General features: G+C 39.9%; 1 non-coding gene across 1 annotated transcript; it reads left to right on the forward strand.

Moving 5' to 3' along the window:
- Positions 1 to 1937: 1937 nt before the first annotated feature.
- Positions 1938 to 2045, forward strand: LOC112760888 (small nucleolar RNA R71). The gene has a single exon (XR_003181304.1). It is a non-coding gene; the product is annotated as a small nucleolar RNA R71 (small nucleolar RNA).
- The last annotated feature ends 18324 nt before the right edge of the window (positions 2046 to 20369 follow it).

Raw genomic sequence — 20369 nt, forward strand, 5'->3', positions numbered from 1 at the left:
TGGGCGTTCAGCGCCAGAACCATGCTCTGTTCTGGCGCTGAACGCCAGACAGATGCTCCTCCAGGGTGTGATTTTTCTTCTGCTGTTTTTGATTCCGTTTCCAATTTTTATATTTATTTTGTGACTCCACATGATCATTAACCTAAGAAAACATGAAAAACAATAAAAATAAGAGTTAGATAAACATTGGGTTGCCTCCCAACAAGCGCTTCTTTAATGTCAATAGCTTGACAGTGGGCTCTCATGGAGCCTCACAGATGTGCAGAGCTTTGTTGAGACTCTCCAACACCAAACTTAGAGTTTGGATATGGGAGTTCAACACCAAACTTAGAGTTTGGTTGTGGCTCCCCAACACCAAACTTAGAGTTTGACTGTGGGGGCTCTGGTTGACTCTGCTTTGAGAGAAGCTTTTCAAGCTTCCTCTCCATGGTTGCAGAGGGAGATCCTTGAGTTTTGAATACAAGGGAGTTCTCATTCCATTGAAGGAATATTTCACCTCTGTCAACATCAATCACAGCTCTTGCTGTGGCCAGGAAAGGTCTTCCTAGGATGATAGATTCATCCTCTTCCTTTCCAGTATCCAGGACTATGAAATCAGTAGGTATGTAAAGGCCCTCAACCTTTACTAATACATCTTCTACTTGTCCATAAGCCTGTCTTCTTGAGCTGTCTGCCATCTCTAGTGAGATTTTAGCAGCTTGCACCCCATAGATTCCCAGTTTCTCTATTACAGAGAGGGGCATGAGGTTTATTCCTGAACCAAGGTCACATAGAGCCTTAAAGATCATAGTGCCTATGGTACAGGGTATTATGAACTTTCCAGGATCCTGTCTCTTCTGAGGCAATGTCAGTTGATCCAGATCACTTAGTTCATTGATGAACAAGGGAGGTTCAACTTCCCAAGCATCAATGCCAAACAATTTGGCATTCAGCTTCATGATTGCACCAAGAAACTTGGCAGTTTGCTCTTCAGTAACATCCTCATTCTCTTCAGAAGAGAAATACTCATCAGAGCTCATGAAGGGTATAAGGAGGTTTAATGGAATCTTTATGGTCTCTAGATGAGCCTCAGAGTCCTTTGGTTCCTCAGAGGGAAGCTCCTTATTGATCACTGGACATCCCAGGAGGTCTTCCTCCTTGGGATTCACGTCCTCTCCTTTCCTCACAGGTTCGGCCATGGCACTTATGTCAATGGCCTTGCACTCTCCTTTTGGGTTCTCTTCTGTATTGCTTGGGAGAGTACTAGGAGGGATTTCAGTGATCCTTTTACTCAGCTGGCCCACTTGTGCTTCCAAATTTCTAATGGAAGACCTTGTTTCATTCATGAAACTTACAGTGGCCTTAGATAGATCAGAGACTAGATTTGCTAAATTAGAAGCGTTTTGTCCAGAGTTCTCTGTCTGTTGCTGAGTTGATGATGGAAAAGGTTTGCTATTGCTAAACCTGTTTCTTCCACCATTCTTAAAGCCTTGTTGGGGCTTTTGATCCTTCCATGAGAAATTTGGATGATTTCTCCATGTTGAGTTATAGGTGTTTCTATAAGGTTCACCTAAGTAATTTACCTCTGCTATTGCAGGGTTCTCAGGATCATAGGCTTCTTCTTCAGAAGATGCCTCTTGAGTACTGTTGGATGCAGCTTGCATTCCATGCAGACTCTGAGAGATCATATTGACTTGCTGAGTCAATATTTTATTCTGAGCCAATATGGCATTCAGAGTATCAACTTCAAGAACTCCCTTCTTCATAGGCGTCCCATTACTCACAGGATTCCTTTCAGAAGTATACATGAACTGGTTATTAGCAACCATGTCAATGAGTTCTTGAGCTTCTGCAGGTGTTTTCTTTAGGTGAATGGATCCACCTGCAGAAGTGTCCAGTGACATCTTTGATAGCTCAGATAAACCATCATAGAATATATCCAGGATGGTCCATTCTGAAAGCATGTCAGAAGGACACTTTTTGGTCAACTGTTTGTATCTTTCCCAAGCTTCATAGAGGGATTCACCTTCTTTCTGTCTGAAGGTTTGAACATCAGCTCTAAGCTTGCTCAGCTTTTTGAGGAGGAAAGTACTTGGCTAAGAAAGCCGTGACCAGCTTATCCCAAGAGTTCAGGCTGTCTTTAGGTTGAGAATCCAACCATAATCTAGCTCTGTCTCTTACAGCAAAAGGGAAAAGCATGAGCCTGTAGACTTCAGGATCTATTCCATTAGTCTTAACAGTATCACATATCTGCAAGAATTCAGTTAAGAACTGAAAAGGATCTTCAGATGGAAGTCCATGAAACTTGCAGTTCTGCTGCATCAGAGAAACTAATTGAGGTTTCAGCTCAAAGTTGTTTGCTCCAATGGCAGGAATGGAGATGCTTCTTCCATGTAAATTGGAATTAGGTGCAGTGAAGTCACCAAGCATCTTCCTTATATTATTATTATTTTCGGCTGCCATCTCCTTCTCCTGTTCAAAAATTTCTGAAAGGTTATCTCTGGATTGTTGTATTTTAGCTTCTCTTAATTTTCTCTTCAGAGTCCTTTCAGGTTCTGGATCTGCTTCCACAAGAATGTTCTTATCCTTGCTCCTGCTCATATGACAAGGAAGAATGGCCAGAAAAATGATAATAATAATAGAGATCCTTTATACCACAGTATAGGGATCCCTTTGTGAGTGGAAGAAAAGAGGGGGAGACAAAGAATGTGATGTAAAGGAAGAAATACAACTGTGAGGATGGAAGGAGGTGAAATGAGATGTTAGGATATGAATGAATAAATAGAATGAGATGAGGGAGGGATAATTTTCGAAAATTATTTTGAAAAAGGAGTTAGTGATTTTTGAAAATAGTTTTTGAAAATTGTTAGTATTTTTTTTTTCGAAAATTTTTGAAATCAAAAATAAAAAATAAAAATAATTAGTTAATTAAAAAGAAATTTTGAAAAAGAGGGAAGATATTTTCGAAAATTAGAGAGAGAGAGTTAGTTAGGTAGTTTTGAAAAAGTTAAGAAACAAACAAAAAGTTAGTTAGTTAGTTGAAACAAATTTGAGAAGATAAGAAGTTGGGAAGTTAGAGAAGATATTTTGAAATCAAATTTTGAAAAAGATAAGATAAGAAGATATTTTCGAAAAGATATGATTGAAATTAGTTTTGAAAAAGATTTGATTTTTAAAATCACAATTAATGACTTGATTCATAAGAAATCACAAGATATGATTCTGGAACTTAAAGTTTGAATCTTTCTTAACAAGCAAGTAACAAACTTCAAATTTTTTAATCAAAACATTAATTGACTATGTTATTTTCGAAAATTTGATGGAAAAATAAGAAAAAGATTTTTGAAAAATATTTTTGGAATTTTCGAAAATAACTAAGAAATTTGAAAAAGATTTGATTTTTGAAAAAGATAAGATTTTTAAATTGAAAATTTGATTTGACTCATTGGCAACAACTTGATTTTTAAAAATTTTTGAAAAAATCAATCCAAATTTTCGAATTTGATGAGAGAAAAAGGGGAAGATATTTTTTTGATTTTTGAAATTTTTATGAAAAACATGAAAATTATGCAATGCATGCAATTTTTAGATCAAAACATGTGATGCATGAAAGAATGCTATGAATGTCAAGATGAACACCAAGAACACTATGAAGATCATGATGAACATCAAGAACATATTTTTGAAAAATTTTTAATGCAAAGAAAACATGCAAGACACCAAACTTAGAATTCTTTAATGCTTAGACACTAAGAATTCAAGAATGCATATGAAAAACACCAAACAACACAAAACAAAAAATCATCAAGATCAAACAAGAAGACTTACCAAGAACAACTTGAAGATCATGAAGAACACTATGAATGCATGAAATTTTCGCAAAATGCAAGATGCATATGCAAGTGACACCAAACTTATAATGTGACTCAAGACTCAAACAAGAAACACAAAATATTTTTGATTTTTATGATTTTCTAATTTTTTTGGATTTTTATTTTATATTTTTCGAAAATTAAAAGAGAAATAAGGATTCCAAAATTTTTAATATGAATTCCAGGAATCTTGCCATGTTAGTCTAAAGCTTCAGTCCAGGAATTAGACATGGCTCACTAGCCAGCCAAGCTTTCAAAGAAAGCTCCAGTCCAAAACACTAGACATGGCCAATGGCCAGCCAAGCTTCAGCAGGTAGATCAGGAACAGTAGCAGGTGGATTAGCTCCAACTAGCTTGCTCTTGATAACAAATTGCAAGCCTCAGTCCAAAAGAATTTAGACATGGCTTTACAGCCAGCCAGGCTTCAACATATAATTACATGGGCTGGAGTGATTAGTTGAATACCAATCCCAAAGTAGTTTGGGTATGGCTTTACAGCCAGATATGATTCAACATATTTCATGAAACACTATAATTCATTCTTAAAAATTTTGAAGCCATAGAATAATTTATTTTTGAAAACATTTTTATTTTTTTTCGAAAACAGATGAGAAAATTTTAGAAAATTTTTTTTGAAAAATTTTTGAAAATAAAATAAAAAGAAAATTACCTAATCTGAGCAACAAGATGAACCGTCAGTTGTCCAAACTCAAACAATCCCCGGCAACGGCGCCAAAAACTTGGTGCACGAAATTGTGATGTCCAGGCTCGAACAATCCCTGGTAATGGCTCCAAAGCTTGGTGCTTTGATCTTAATTCATAATTGTCACAACTTCGATACAACTAACCAGCAAGTGCACTGGGTCATCCAAGTAATACCTTACGTGAGTAAGGGTCGAATCCCACGGAGATTGTTGGTATGAAGCAAGCTATGGTCACCTTGTAAATCTCAGTCAGGCGGATATAAAATAATCATGGAGTTTTCGAATAATAAATAATAGAATAGGGATAGAGATACTTATGTAATTCATTGGTGAGAATTTCAGATAAGCGAATGGAGATGCTTTTCGTTCCTCTGAACCTCTGCTTTCCTGCTATCTTCATCCAATCGGTCTTACTCCTTTCCATGGCTGGCTGTATGCAAGGGCATCACCGTTGTCAGTGGCTACATCCCCTCCTCTCAGTGAATAATATGCTCACGCACCCTGTCACGGCATGGCTATTCATCTGTCGGTTCTCGATCATGCTGGAATAGGATTCACCCTCCTTTTGCGTCTGTCACTAACGGCCAGCACTCGCGAGTTTGAAGCTCGTCACAGTCATTCGATCATTGAATCCTACTCAGAATACCACAGACAAGGTTTAGACCTTCCGGATTCTCTTGAATGCCGCCATCATTCTAGCTTACGCCACGAAGATTCTGGTTAGGAGATCTAAGAGATATTCATTCTAGCTTAATTCATGTAGAACAGAAGTGTTTGTCAGGCACGCGTTCATAAGGGAGAAGGATGATGAGCGTCACACATAATCATCACCTTCATCACGTTCTTGGGTGCGAATGGATATCTTAGAAGAGAAATAAGAAGAATTGAATAGAAAACAGTAGTACTTTGCATTAATATTTGAGGAACAGCAGAGCTCCACACCTTAATCTATGGAGTGTAGAAATTCTACCGTTAAAAATACATAAGTGAAAGGTCCAGGCATGGCCGAGATGGCCAGCCCCCTTGATCTAAGAACAATGCGTTCAAAGATGATCCTAAGATCCTAAGATGATCAAAAGATGCCTAATACAATAGTAAAAGGTCCTATTTATAATAAACTAGCTACTAGGGTTTACATGAGTAAGTAATTGATGCATAAATCCACTTCCGGGGCCCACTTGGTGTGTGTTTGGGCTGAGCCTGAGTGTTGCACGTGCAGAGGCCATTTGTGGAGTTGAACGCTAGTTTCTGTGCCAGTTTGGGCGTTCAACTCTGGTTTTGGATCCTTTTCTGGCGCTGGACGCCAGATTTGGGCAGAAGGCTGGTGTTGAACGCCAGTTTACGTCGTCAATTCTTGGCCAAAGTATGGACTATTATATATTGCTGGAAAGCCCTGGATGTCTACTTTCCAACGCAATTGGAAGCGCTCCATTTTGAGTTCTGTAGCTCCATAAAATCCACTTTGAGTGCAGGGAGGTCAGAATCCAACAGCATCAGCAGTCCTTTTTCAACCTCTGAATCTGATTTCTGCTCAAGTCCCTCAATTTCAGCCAGAAAATACCTGAAATCACAGAAAAACACACAAACTCATAGTAAAGTCCAGAAATGTGAATTTAACATAAAAACTAATGAAAACATCCGTAAAAGTAACTAGATCCTACTAAAAACATACTAAAAACAATGTCAAAAAGCGTATAAATTATCCGCTCATCACTTTGTCCGAGATTTGATAGCCCAAACTGGCACTAAAAGCCAGCCTAAAACTTTCTGGCGTAAAACGCCAGAACTGGCATAATTCTTGGCGTTAAACGCCCATTTTGGCATCCAGGGTGGTGTTTAACTCCAACTTTGGGCATATGCACGTGAAAGCTTGAAAGCTCAGCCCAGACACGCATTATGTGGGTCCTGGAAGTAGATTTCTGCACTATCTGCACTTAATTTAGTATAAAAACTACTTTTAGAGATTCATTCAGGAACTCATGACATTTTTACATTTTATATTGTATCTTCTATGGCATGAGTCTCTAAACCCCATAGGTGGGGGTGAGGAGCTCTGCTGTGTTTCAATGGATTAATGCAATTACTACTTTTTTCTATTCAATCACGCTTGATTCTATTCTAAGATATTCACTCATACTTCAATCTGGAGAATGTGATGATCCGTGACACTCATCATCATCCTTAAACTTATGAACGCGTGCCTGACAACCACTCCCATTCTATTTGAGCTCAACGTAGTCATTGGGCGACAGCTTGAGTGCGTATCTCTTGGGTTTCTGATCCACGGACCGAGTCCGTAAGATCAGAACCTTCGTGGTATAGGCTAGAACCAATTGGCAGCATTCCTGGGATCCGAAAAGTCTAAACCTTGTCTATTGTATTCTTAGTAGGATCCAGGAAGGGATGACTGTGACGAGCTTCAAACCTGCGAATGTTGGGCGCAGTGACAGTGTGCAAAAGGACAAGGGTCCTATTCCGACGCAAGTGGGAACCGACAGATGATTAGCCGTGCAGAGATCGTACCTAGTATTTTTTATCCAAGAGGATCATACATCTTGCTATTGAAGGAGCCATACGTGTTTGGAGAAGAAGACAGTAGGAAAGTAAAGATTCAGACGACAGAGCATATCCAGAACCTCAACCTGTTCCTCATTACTGAATCACAAGTACCATTTATTTCATGTTATTTACTTTTCAAAAATAAAAAATCATTTTTATCATTAATCTCCTGACTAAGATTCCCAAGATAACTATAGCTTGCTTCAAGCCGACAATCTCCGTGGGATCGACCCTTACTCACGTAAGGTATTACTTGGACGACCCAGTGCACTTGCTGGTTAGTTGTGCGGAGTTGTGAAAAGTGTAATCATAATTTCGTGCACCACAAGGCTATCAAAATTGTTCAGACTAACTAAAAAGAAAAGTTTCCTTATCGGAACACTACCTAAAAGGTTGTTGGAATGTGACTAAAAAGCCCGAGGAGCAAAGTCGTACAGGTCGACGTCAGCTAAGAAGAGGCGCAAAAACGATCTCAAAAAAGAACAAGCCAAAAGGTTAGGAAACAACCCAAGGCTCAAATGGGCTTAGCTAAAAGGGATACAACTCCACTCAAAGAAGGCACAATCTCAAACAGGGCTACGAACGTCATTCGAGACTAAAAAAGGTAAAGAACACTAAAAAGTCATCGGACAAGTCACTAAGAGCCCGGATATCAAGCCGCAAGGATAACTTCGACAAAGCATAGGGTTGTCAACACAAACATAAAGCAAGGCGTGATCCAGAGGGAAAAGGTAGAAAACCCAAACTACCACTCAAAAGAGGTCGGACTGGGAAGTACCAAACCTCTAATTTGCAAGGATTGCAAAGCAATGAAGAAACAAGCCAGACAGATGCTTGAGCACGACTCTCTCAAAGGGATCGAAGCTAAGAAGCACGACCTCACAAGAAAGATCAAAGCTCAAGCAGGGGCACTGTTCATACATCGATTCGAGCTATAAAGGACCGGGTTGGCCGACCTCTTAGAAGGTTGGCCCATGACCAACCTCTTAGAAGGTTGGCCCATGACCGACCTCTTGGAAAGCTGGCCCATTACCGACCTCTTCACAAAGAGTTCGGTCAAATCGTTAAAAGAGCCCAAAGCAGGCCCAAACAAAGGAACACAGCCCAATCTAAAGGCAGCCAAAGCCTAGAAAGATAAAGGCGGTTTCCCTTAAAGATAAGATGACTTCACTTAAAGATAAGATAAGATAAGATAACTATCTTATCTCTAGAAAGGTCACTCCACACTACTATAAATACACTGGAGCACCCATGTATAACTTATACTCTGATTCTACTAAAAACCTGCTTAAAGCCCATGCTAACTTAAGCATCGGAGTCTCTTGCAGGTACCACCACCCTCCACTGATGAAGGATTAGCAGCATCTCCAGCTCCACCACTTCCACCAGGTCGGACACGACAGCTCCGGCCACCAGATCCAACAAGTCGGACACGACAGCTCCGGCCACCACAGCAGATCTCATCCGAGACCGACCTTCAGTTTCAGGTAACCCTTGGAACAAGTGGCATGCCTCTAAAATTGACTGGAATTCTGATTGAGGCACACACCTTCTAAATATCTGGTTAGCACCATACCTCCATAAATATGGGTCATCCCATATATAACATTTGGACTCGCTTTTCAGCTTGTCCTTTTGATGCTTAGTAAAATTGGGAGGCAAGGTATGACTAACTAAATAATTAGCTATAGGTGCATACCAAGGAACTACCTCAGATATTGCATGCAAGCTAATAAATGGAAAAGCATCATTGATAGGAGTGGAGTCATTCTTAATGTGCTCTAGGCGACTCAAGTGGTCCGCCACTAAATTCTGGGAACCACTCCTATCTTTGATTTCTAGATCAAATTCTTGCAGTAATAACATCCAACGTATTAACCTTGGTATGGACTCTTTTTTAACTAATAAATATTTTAGAGCTGCATGGTCTGAGTATACTACCACTTAGTACCAAGTAAATAGGCTCGGAATTTATCCAGAGCAAAAACAATAGCCAGAAGCTCTTTTTCAGTAGTAGTATAATTAGACTGAGCAGTGTCTAAGGTCTTTGAAGCGTATGCAATTATGAAAGGGTCCTTACCTTTGTGCTGAGCTAGCGCCGCCCCTACTGCATGGTTGGAGGCGTCACACATAATCTCAAATGGCTGGCTCCAGCTGGTCCTCTCATAATCGGAGCTTGAGTCAAGGCGATCTTTAGCTTATCAAACGCTTCCATGCAGTCCTCACTCAACTCGAACTCAACATCCTTCTGTAGCAGTCTGGATAAAGGCAATGCTACCTTATTGAAGTCCTTAATAAATCTCTGGTAGAAACCTGCATGACCTAGGAACGAACGGACTTTCCTCACGGAGGAGGGATAAGGTAAACTAAAAATCACATCTACCTTTGCTGGATCTACAGAAATACCAGTATTAGAAACAACGTGTCCTAGAACAATACCTTGTTTTACCATAAAATGACATTTTTCAAAATTTTATACAAGGTTTGAACTAACACACCTGTCTAATACTCTAGCTAAACTATCCAAGCAAAGGTTGAATGAATCACCATACACACTAAAGTCATCCATGAAAATTTCCAACAGTCCTCAATAAGATCTAAGAAAACACTCATCATGCATCGTAGGAAAGTAGCTGTTGCATTATATAAGCCAAAAGGCATCCTCTTGTATGCATAAGTTCCAAAGGGACATGTAAAAGTAGTTTTCTCCTGATCTTCAAGAGCTATATGAATTTGAAAATAGCCAGTGTAACCATCTAACAAACAGTAGTGTGATTTACCTGACAGGCGATCAAGCATCTGATCGATGAATGGCAGGGAGTAGTGATCCTTGCGAGTAGCCTGGTTGAGGTGCCTGTAATCAATGCACACCCTCCAAGAGTTCTGCACTCTAGTTGTCAGGAGCTCTCCATGCTCATTCTTCACTGTTGTGACTCTAGACTTCTTGGGCACCACTTGTACTGGGCTGACCCATTCGCTATCTGAGATGGGGTAGATGATGTTAGCTTCAAGTAGTCTGGTCACTTCCTTCTTGACAACTTCTAAGATGGTCGGGTTCAACCGCCTTTGAGGTTGATGAACAGGCCTTGCTCCCTCTTCTAAAAATATCCGGTGCTCACAGACTTAGGGGCTGATGCCTACTATATCCGCCAAGCTCTACCCAATTGCTTTCTTGTGTCTTCTCAGCACACTAAGCAACTGCTCCTCCTGTTGGGAAGTGAGTTCCCTTGCAATAATAACTGGGAGCTTTTGATTATCCTCAAGGTAAGCATACTTGAGGTAGGGTGGAAGGGGCTTCAACTCCATTGCTGCTCATGGCTAGGCACTTGATCATCTGGAGCTAGTGATGGTGGCGAGGTGTCTTCATCTTGTTCAGTGGGTTTTCCCACACTTGCACCTTGCTCCATGTGCATCTCTTCTACTTCTTCTTGGTGAACTTCAGTTACAGCCTCATAAATGATGTCGCACTGGAAGATGGAATGATCTTCCGGAGGGTACTTCATGGCTTCATCTAGGTTGAAGCTCACCGCTCTGCCATCTATCTCAAAAGAGTAAGTTCCTGAGAAGGCATCCAATTCAACCCTTGAAGTTTTCAGAAATGGCCTTCCAAGGAGGATGGAAGATGGTCTTCCTGAGTCATTAGGGGGCATTTCCAAAATTTAGAAGTCAATAGGGAATGTTAGCCCCTTAATGCTCACCAGCACGTCCTCAGCAATTCCTACCACCGAGATTATACTTTTATTTGTCAAAACAAAACATGCTGCTGACCTTTTTAAGGGAGGGAGCCTCAAGGCATCATATACAGATAATGGCATAATACTCACACACGCACCTAAATCACACATGCAGTCATAAAATTGTACACCCTCAATAATAATAGTAACCATGTATGGACCCGGATCACTACATTTTTCCAGTACAGCACCCATTAAAGCAGAAATAGAGCTACCTAGAGGAATAGTTTCTAAATCATGTATTTTATCTTTATTCATGCATAAATCTTTTAGAAACTTAGCATACTTAGGTACCTGGCGAATGGCATCAAAAAGGAGAATCATTACCTCAACCTTTTTGAAGATCTCTACCATCTTGGGGTCTAGCTCCATCTGCTTTCTGGATTTCTTAGCAAGGTGTGGGAATGGAATGGGAATGGCTTCTCTTGTAACTTTATTTCCTTTGGTGCTCCATTCCTTGGTTGAGCCACTTCTTCTTCAACCATGTCTTGTACTTCCTCCTCTTCTTCAACATCCTCTACCTCAACAATGTCTGCAACTTGGATATCTTCCTCTGAGCTTGGCTCCTCATGACTTCTCTCTTGCAGTGTGGTTCTGGACCTCAAAGTAATGGCATTGATTCCACCCTTTGGGTTAGGTAAGGGTTGAGAAGGAAGTGCACTAGAGCTTGAAGGTTGATTGTTGGGGGTAGTCAGTGATTCCATCCAGGAGATGAGAGCTTGTATGGTGGAGCTAAGACCATTTATGGAAGAGTTAATTGTATTCTGAATGTCGTGTTGTCCTTGCGCAATAGTGCGAAGCATCTCATCATTAGGGGAAGAAGGGGTTAAGTGATTTGAGGGGCCTGCTATTGGTTGTTCTGAGGCGCTTGGGATTGTCGTTGGTGAGGTGCTCGGTAACGCTGGTTTTGGTTCTACTGTCTGTCGTTGTTGTTGTTCCACCTCTGATTTCCACCATTGTCTCTGCCTCCTCGGTTATAGTTGTCCCTCCATCCTTGGTTGGGATTATCTCTCCACCCCTGGTTGGAATTGTCTCTCCAGCCTTGGTTGGAGTTATCTTGCCAACCTTGATTGTAGTTCCCACCTTGGTTATAATTACTGTCTTGTTGATAGTATCCTTGATTCAGGCAGTCGTAGAAATTATGGGTAGCTGCCAAGGTGTTGTCTTCTTGTTGGAGCTGCGGACATTCATCAGTGTAATGAGTATAGCAGTCACATATTCCGCACACTCTCTGAAGAACCAACTGTTGACACTATTATTGTGGGGGAAGCTGAGGTTGTTGTAGATTCAACTGTAGCTGCTTCAGTATGTTGGTCATCTCTCCCAGAGTCTGTGTGAGAGCAGCAGTCTCACTACTAGAGGAAACCTCCGCAATAGCCTTGGGATGGTTGTTCTTGTGCTTTGTATTTTGGGTAGACTCAGCTAGATCGGTGATCAGTTGCCACGCTTCTATCGCTATCTTGTACTTCTTCAGAGAGCCATTACTCGTAGCATCTAATGTAGTCTTGTCTTGAGACTTCATAGCTTGTGTGAAATAGCTAATCAACACCAACTGGTCAATTTTGTGGTGGGGACATGAATCTAGGAGATTCCTGAATCGTTCCCAATACTCATAAAGAGTCTCTGATTCTCCTTCGATAATACAGGAAATTTCTTTCCTCGGTCTATCTGTAACTTCAACTGGAAAATATTTGTCCAGGAATTCCCTTCTGAGCAGATCCCAATTAGTAACAACTTCTTTAGGTTGAGTGTAGAACCACTCCCTTGCCTTTCCCTCAAGAGAAAATGGGAAGGCATATAGCCAAATAGTAGTCTCATTTGCACCATGACGCCTAGCAGTTGAGTAGGCTGTCTAAAAATCTCGAACGTGCTTGATAGGCTCTTGAGTAGGTAAGCCATGAAACTTGGGTATTAAGTTGATTAGCGCAGTCTTCAATTCAAAATCTGCAGACAGATTCGGATGACGCGCTTGATACGGTTGCATCATAAAGTCTGGAGCTCCTGTTTCCTGGAGAGTAATCCTTCTGGGCTCCGCCATATTACTTGCACGTAAATCAACAGAATCAGTAGAAGAGGAGCTTGTTTCTTCCTCAAATGGCGCTTCAGATTTGCCCTTAGATAAGACTGATGAATTGGTAGTAACCATTTCACCACCCTCAGAGGCTAACCGCCTCTGAGCTCGCCTAATACGTGAATAGTTCTTTCAATTTCAGGATCAAATGCGGCTAAGCTCGGATCAAGCAGTGAATGCATCATTCAATGAAAGAAACATACAGCTCATTGATAAACCCTATTTTTAGGGTTTATCATGTATAGATTTTAAGGGTTTTATCAATGATCTTCCACACTTATTCATATAAAATTGCATGATTTTGTGTTTCTTTCCCCATTTTGCTTCATAGATGAAAACATGCTTCTTTTACATCAAAATTGATATATTGTAATCCTCCTCTATTACCATTCGATACCGTGATCCGTTTGTTAAGTAGTTTCAGAAGTTATAGGGCGAAAATGGCTAAGAGGAGTGAAGGAAGCATGCATGAATGGAAGGAGCATGGAATAAATTAGAGTTTTGGAGTTTGAGCATGGGCGCGCACGCGCACTGTACGCGCACGCGCGGATGTGCACCTTCAGATCCAGTGCGATGGAGCCGAGATGAGAAGCCGGCGCGCTTATGTGGCTGGGCCATAATTCCTTGGACGCGCGCGTGCACTGTACGCTTGTGCATAGGTTGCGAAAAGCGTACTGTGCGCGTACGCGCCGATGGGTGCACGTGATTTTTTAAGAAGAAAACGTGACCAACGATTTCAGGCAGTTCCAGGCCCTATTTTGGGGCAGAATTCTGGAGGGAAAAGCTTAAGAAGACTAAGGATTAGGGGGGTTGGAACAATTAGGGATAATTCTAGATATTTTGGGTAGTTAGTTACATTTCGTTTTAGAGAGAGAAACTCCAACTTCTCTCTAGGATTTTACCTTCTCCATGACAATTCTCCTTTGATTTCTTAGTGAGATCCATTGCTAATTCACTTTTACTTTGATACAAGTTGTAGATCTACTCTTCTTCTCCTCTCAATTAGTGTTCCTTTGATTCAATCTCTTGGATCTAGATTTGTGACTTTGTTATCCATTGCTAATTCACTTTTACTTTGATACAAGTTGTAGATCTACTCTTCTTCTCCTCTCAATTAGTGTTCCTTTGATTCAATCTCTTGGATCTAGATTTGTGACTTTGTTACTTTGAATTTTGATTAATAAATTGAGAAATTTCATTCAATTGCTTGATTGTTGATGATTGCTTGGATTAGGTAGCTTTAATTCAATTCTTTTCTCTCAATTTTATCATGTCTTCTATGATTGCCTTCCAATTGTTTGTGAAAATGAAAACCCTAGCTATGGAGTAGATTTCTTTTACTTGGCTTAGAGGTTGAGTTATTGGAGACACTTGAGTAGTGGATATCAATTGTTGATTAGGAATTGAGAATTGCTAATTGGCTTGGAGTGCACTAAAGCTAGACTTCCCTAGGGTGAGACTAGGACTTGTGACTCAAGTTAGTTACTCTCACTTGACTTTCCTCCATTATTAGGGGGTTAACTAAGTGAAGCAATAATTAATTCTTATCACAATTGAAGGGAACTACAATGATGGAACTTCTAATACTCACCATTGGCCAAGGCTTTTATCTCAATTGATTGTTGTTTACTTTTGCTAGTTTGAATTCTTGCACCAACTCTCAAAACCACAAAAGACTTCCTAATCAATGATGTGCATTCTAAGGCAATTCCTAGGGAGAACGACTCAGGATCAATACTCTCGGTCATAGATTTTAGAATTGTTTGATGCGATATTTGCGTGTCGGTTAGACTGTACTCACGATTGGATTCAATTCTAATTTCTAATCCAGCATAAGAATATTTCGTTCATCAAAATGGCTTTACACTAACCAATAATTTAGCATACTGTTACAACTCCCCGGCAATGACGCCAAAAATTGACGGGCGGAAAATTGCCGATTAAGAATTTATAGAGAAAATAGCGTTGCAAGTACAGTTCTTAACCGACAAAAATTTCGCTTATCAATTTAGAAAGAATTGTCACAAATTGAGAATAAAATACTGGGAGTAGAATTCCCAGGTCGTCTCCCAACGAGTTGACAAAAAAGTAGTATTTTATTGGTCAGGAATTTTCCGAGAAATTTTAGAGTTGGAAAACAGAAAAATAAATGATTATAAATTTAAGCAATGAAAATTAACGAGAGAATTTATATAATTAAAATAAAAGTCTTGACCGGGAGAAGATTAATTGGAAGTTCTATCCTTGTTGGATTTTCTCAAGTATGATGGTAAGAGGTTGTTGTTTTTACTTAGTTAACCTTTACCGAATAAAGAAAAGTCAAGTAATTGAGCCAACTCTGATTCACAAGTCCTAATCCTCTCCTTATGGAAGGATTAGCATTAGTGACTAGAGAATTGGCCAACAACTTCCAATTAAAATCAACACTTGAGTATTCCAACTCAAGGGTCTCCTTTTAATCAACTCCCAAGTCAAGTTAGGAGTCTACTCCATTGACATGAATAGCGTTTTCATAAACCATAAAAGGAGAAAAAAAGAAGACATGGAAATTCAAATAAAATAATGACAGAAAATTAATTGAAGATAAAAATAGTTCTTTGCATTAATAAATTCCAAAATCAAAGATATCCATATGTAAATTTGAACAGGGTAAATGGGTGATTAAAAGAGTAGGGAAATAAGGAAACAAACTAGAATAATGGAAACTTCAACGGAGGTAGTAACTCTTCTCAATATCCAAATCAAAAGCATAAAACTCTAAAACTATGAATGTGAAGAAAACCTAAAGGAACTAGTAATTTTTCTCTCCAATTCCAAACTAAAACTAAAAACTGTGTAAAAGTGAATGTGTGTTGAGTCTCTGCATGTCTCCTGGCTCTAGTCTGTGTTTCTGGGCCAAAAACTGGGTCCAAACTCAGCCTAAAATTGCCCCCAGCGTCTTCTGCACTTTCTGCACGTGGCGCACGTCACGCGTACGCATCAGTCATGCGTACGCGTTGATGGTCTTCTTTGTGTGTCATGCGTACGCGTCAGGTATGCACACGAGTCGCTATGGAATGCGCCAAGTCACACGCACGCGTCGCTGTGAAAATCTCCAGATCGCGTGCACGCGTGAGGTGTGTGTATGCGTCGATGCTCGCTGGTCATCTCCTTTGTTTCATGTGTTCCTTCCATTTTTGCAAGCTTCCTCTCCATCCTTTAAGCCATTCCTGTCCTATAAAGCCTGAAAACACTTTACACACAGATCACGGCATCGAATAGTATAAAGGGGGATTAAAAATACATAATTTAAAGGCTTAGGAAGCAAGTTTTCAACCATAGAACAAAATTGGGAAGGAATTATAAAATTATGCAAATTGTATGAATAAGTGTGCAAAGACTTGATAAAAACCACTTAAATTAGCACAAGATCAACCATGAAATAGTGGTTTATCACATAAGCATTCATTCACACCAAACACTCTCCTTTATTATTCTTTATTATTTCAAGGATAACACCCCTCCTAAGCAAGCTAGTAACCCCTCTTCCAACTCACATGGCATTCGGCCTCCTTCAACCAAGGTTGATGAGTACAAGACTGAAATGTCATTTTCTTAGAAATTCTGTCAAGAGGAAAGGGATAAATAGTTTGCCCGCTTTGCGGAGTATCTAAGAACATTAGAGATAAAGATCCCTTTCATAGAAGCTCTTGAACAGATACCTTCTTATGCAAAGTTCATGAAGGACATTCTAAGTCATAAGAAGGATTGGAGAGAGATACAAACAGTCCTCCTCACTGAGGAATGCAGTGCAATAATTCAAAACAACATGCCAGAGAAGCTTAAAGATCCTGGAAGCTTTATGATACCATGCACTCTAGGTGATGCTTGTACAAGAATAGCTCTATGTGACCTTGGAGCAAGCATCAACATAATACCAGCTTCACTAATAAAGAAGCTCTGCTTGACTAATGAAGACAAACCAACTCGCATGTGACTTCAACTTGCTGATGGGTCTATTAAGATACCATCAGGTGTAATAGAGGACATGATTGTCAAGGTTGGACCTTTTTCCTTTCCTACTAACTTTGTGGTATTGGACATAGAGGGACACAAGAGTGTATCTCTCATCCTAGGAAGACCCTTCCTAGTTACAGGACGAACCGTCATTGATGTTGAAAAAGCAGAAGTGACCTTAAGAGTCAATGAGGAGAAGTTCGTACTGAATGCTATGAAGGCTTTGCAGCATCCAGACATTCCTAAGGAATGCTTGAGCATTGACTTCATTGATTCCTTGGTGGAAGAAGTCAATATGGCCGAAAGCTCCAAGGACAGGCTTGATGATATCCTCAATGATACTTAGCCTAATTCAGAGGAACCTCTAGAAACCTCTGAGAAAAAGGGAAAGCCTCCTAAGCTTGAGCTTAATCCATTACCCCACTCCTTGAAATATGCATTTTTAGGAGAAGGAGAAACCTATCCTGTGATCATAAGCTCTACACTAGAGCCACAGGAAGAAAAAGCACTAGTTCAGGTGCTTAAAACCCATAGGACCGCCCTTGGGTGGTCTGTCAGTGACCTTAAGGGCATCAGCTTTTCCCGATGCATGCATAAATTCTGGCTGGAGGATAATGCCAAACCAGTGGTACAACCACAGAGGCGATTGAACCCAGCCATGAAGGAAGTAGTGCAGAAGGAGGTCACTAAACTCTATGAGGTTGGGATTATTTATCCCATTTCTGACAGCCCATGGGTGAGCCATGTCCAGATTGTTCCTAAGAAGGGTGGACTGACAATGGTTCACAATGACAAGAATGAGCTGATCCCAAAAAGGACAGTCACAGGGTGGCGTATGTGCATTGATTAGAGAAAAGTCAATGACGCCACCAGGAAATATCATTTTCTTTTACCCTTCATTAACCAAATGCTAGAGAGATTAGCAGGTCATGCTTTTTATTGTTTTCTGGATGGATATTCTGGGTACAATCAAATAGTAGTAGATCCACAAAATCAAGAGAAGACAACATTCGCATGTCCATCTGGCGTGTTCGCCTATAGACGAATGCCATTTGGCATGTGCAATGCACCTGTCACCTTTCAGAGATGCATGCTATCCATCTTCTCTGATATGGTAGAGAAATTTCTTGAAGTATTCATGGATGACGTCTCTGTATATGGAGATTCACTTGACTCCTGTCTTGATCATCTGACCCTGGTCCTAAAAAGATGCCAAGAAACAAACCTAGTTCTAAACTGGGAGAAATGCCACTTCATGGTAACTGAAGGCATTGTTCTTGGGCATCGGATCTGAAACAAAGGGATAGAAGTGGATCAAGCTAAGGTGGAAGTAATCGAACGCTTGCCTCCACCTACTAGTGTTAAGGCTATCAGAAGCTTCCTAGGACATGCAGGGTTCTACAAGCGTGATGGCACTAATCTTGGCACTAATCTTGGCAAGTGCACTAAATCGCTTCATGTAATACCACCGTGAGTGGATATCATTCCCACAAGAATTAAAGGATTGAACAAGGAACTTTTAATTAAATCTTCTAATTAGATCAGCCAAAATTACGGTGATTCTTCAATCCAGGATTGTATGCTTTTGAGAAAGGATCATTTTGTGGTCTTGAAACAATCCCCGTATAATTCATTTGCTCAATGGATGGTTGGGCTTTATTGATCAGTTTACATTCTTCATTCTTATGAGCTCTCCCACATAATTCACATATTGTAATGTGTGTTCCAATGGCTGAAACTTGCATTTGTCCCATTTGTTGTGTGAGTGAGGAGATTTGTTGAGACATAAGTCTGTTTTGTGCTAGGATTGTATCCATGGTGTCATTGTTGTCAAACTCTCAATTTAACTCGTAAACTCGTACGAGTTTACGAGTTTAGATATGGAATCGAGTTGACTCGGGTATAGACTCTATCTTGAGTAAACTCGGCTAGACTCGACTAGACTCGGTCAAACTCGGACAAACTCGTGAGTCTAGGACCGAATTAGCGAGTTTGTATTTTTCTTCATTTTTGCTCGAAAAAGCGTCATTTTGAAACCAAAAAAATATTTTTTTATTAGGGTTACGATAACACTCCCAAAGAATGAAAGAAAACTCACTCACAACTCACTCATCTGCGTCGTTTCTCTTAAGTCTTACTTTCTCCATGTTCTGCCGCAGTCGCCGTTCCTCGTCGAGCTGCCGTTGTTCGCCTGCATCTTCTACCTCTGCTCTGATTTGTGCCATTGTCTTTGTGAATTTTACCTATGTTGCCCTCTGCTTTGTATTTCTTCACATCTCCATTATCCGCAACTCCATCGTGCTATCACCGTTCATGAGTTCGACTACTTCTGTTTTAGTCCTATCTCTGCTCTAATTTGCACTATCATAAAATCTATGACTATTTGTCGTTGTCATTTCGTGCTACTACTGCACCCTCTCCACCGTTGCCTGCTGCACCTTTGTCTTCGATTTGCTGTTGCTGGGACCTTGCCCCTTCTTTTCTTCTGTATCTTCTATTTTTGTATGCCTTTTGCCCTTTCTTTGAGCCTTTGCTTCTTGATTTAGTTTTTTTTTTGCTTTTTAAATTTTATTGCTTCTAATTTTAGCCTATTGCTTATCGTTTATGTTAGATGGCCAGATGGTTCATCCAGTCAAGGCTGATTAGTAATTAATTATGTTGATTAGAGTTAATTTGATTATTTGATATTGTTCAATGTTCAATTAAAGATTTAGTATTACAGATTTAGAAATTTTAATTTTGTGTATTCTATGTTGTATTTGTATAAGAATAATTATAGAGGATTTGAATCTGTATTTTAAAGTATTTGTTATAATGTATGCTATTATTTTAATTTATTATGTGTTTTAAGATTGATATTATTAATTTTGAAGGGTTAGAATTGAGTAAATATACATTATGTATGATATATATAAACTTCATAACAGGTGAACTCGTACGAGTCTATGAGTTAACTCGCGAGTCGAGTCTAGGTCAGCTCCACGAGTTTACTTAGACTCGCGAGTTTGACAACCTTGCATGGTGTCCAACCTCATCACTCCTTTCTGCATTTTCCTCTCGGTCGAGTACATGAAATTATTGGCAGCCACTGTTTCAATTAACTCCAATGCTTCTCCAGGTGCCTTTCTATATAATGAGCCTCCTACTAACAAGTCGATCACGGTTCTTGAGGCTTGATGCTTAGACATCTTTAGTTATTTTTAGAATTCTTTTTCAATAGTTTTCTTAGTTTTAAATCAAAGTTCTTATGTTTTTAGTGAATCATTGTCTTAAAATCATTGTGTTTTCAAAAATAATTAAGCAAATTAGGATGAAATTTAGAAGAAAACATTAGCACTCCCAAGAGAAGAAGAGAAGTGGGCGTCCAACACCCAAATCACCAAGTTGGGCGCCTAAATCCCAAAGCCCAATGCCCAAACACCAAGTTGGGTGCTAGAACACCAAGCTAGGCACC

Source organism: Arachis hypogaea, chromosome 16 (assembly GCF_003086295.3).
Source record: "Arachis hypogaea cultivar Tifrunner chromosome 16, arahy.Tifrunner.gnm2.J5K5, whole genome shotgun sequence".
In the NCBI taxonomy this organism is placed as follows: Eukaryota; Viridiplantae; Streptophyta; class Magnoliopsida; order Fabales; family Fabaceae; genus Arachis; species Arachis hypogaea.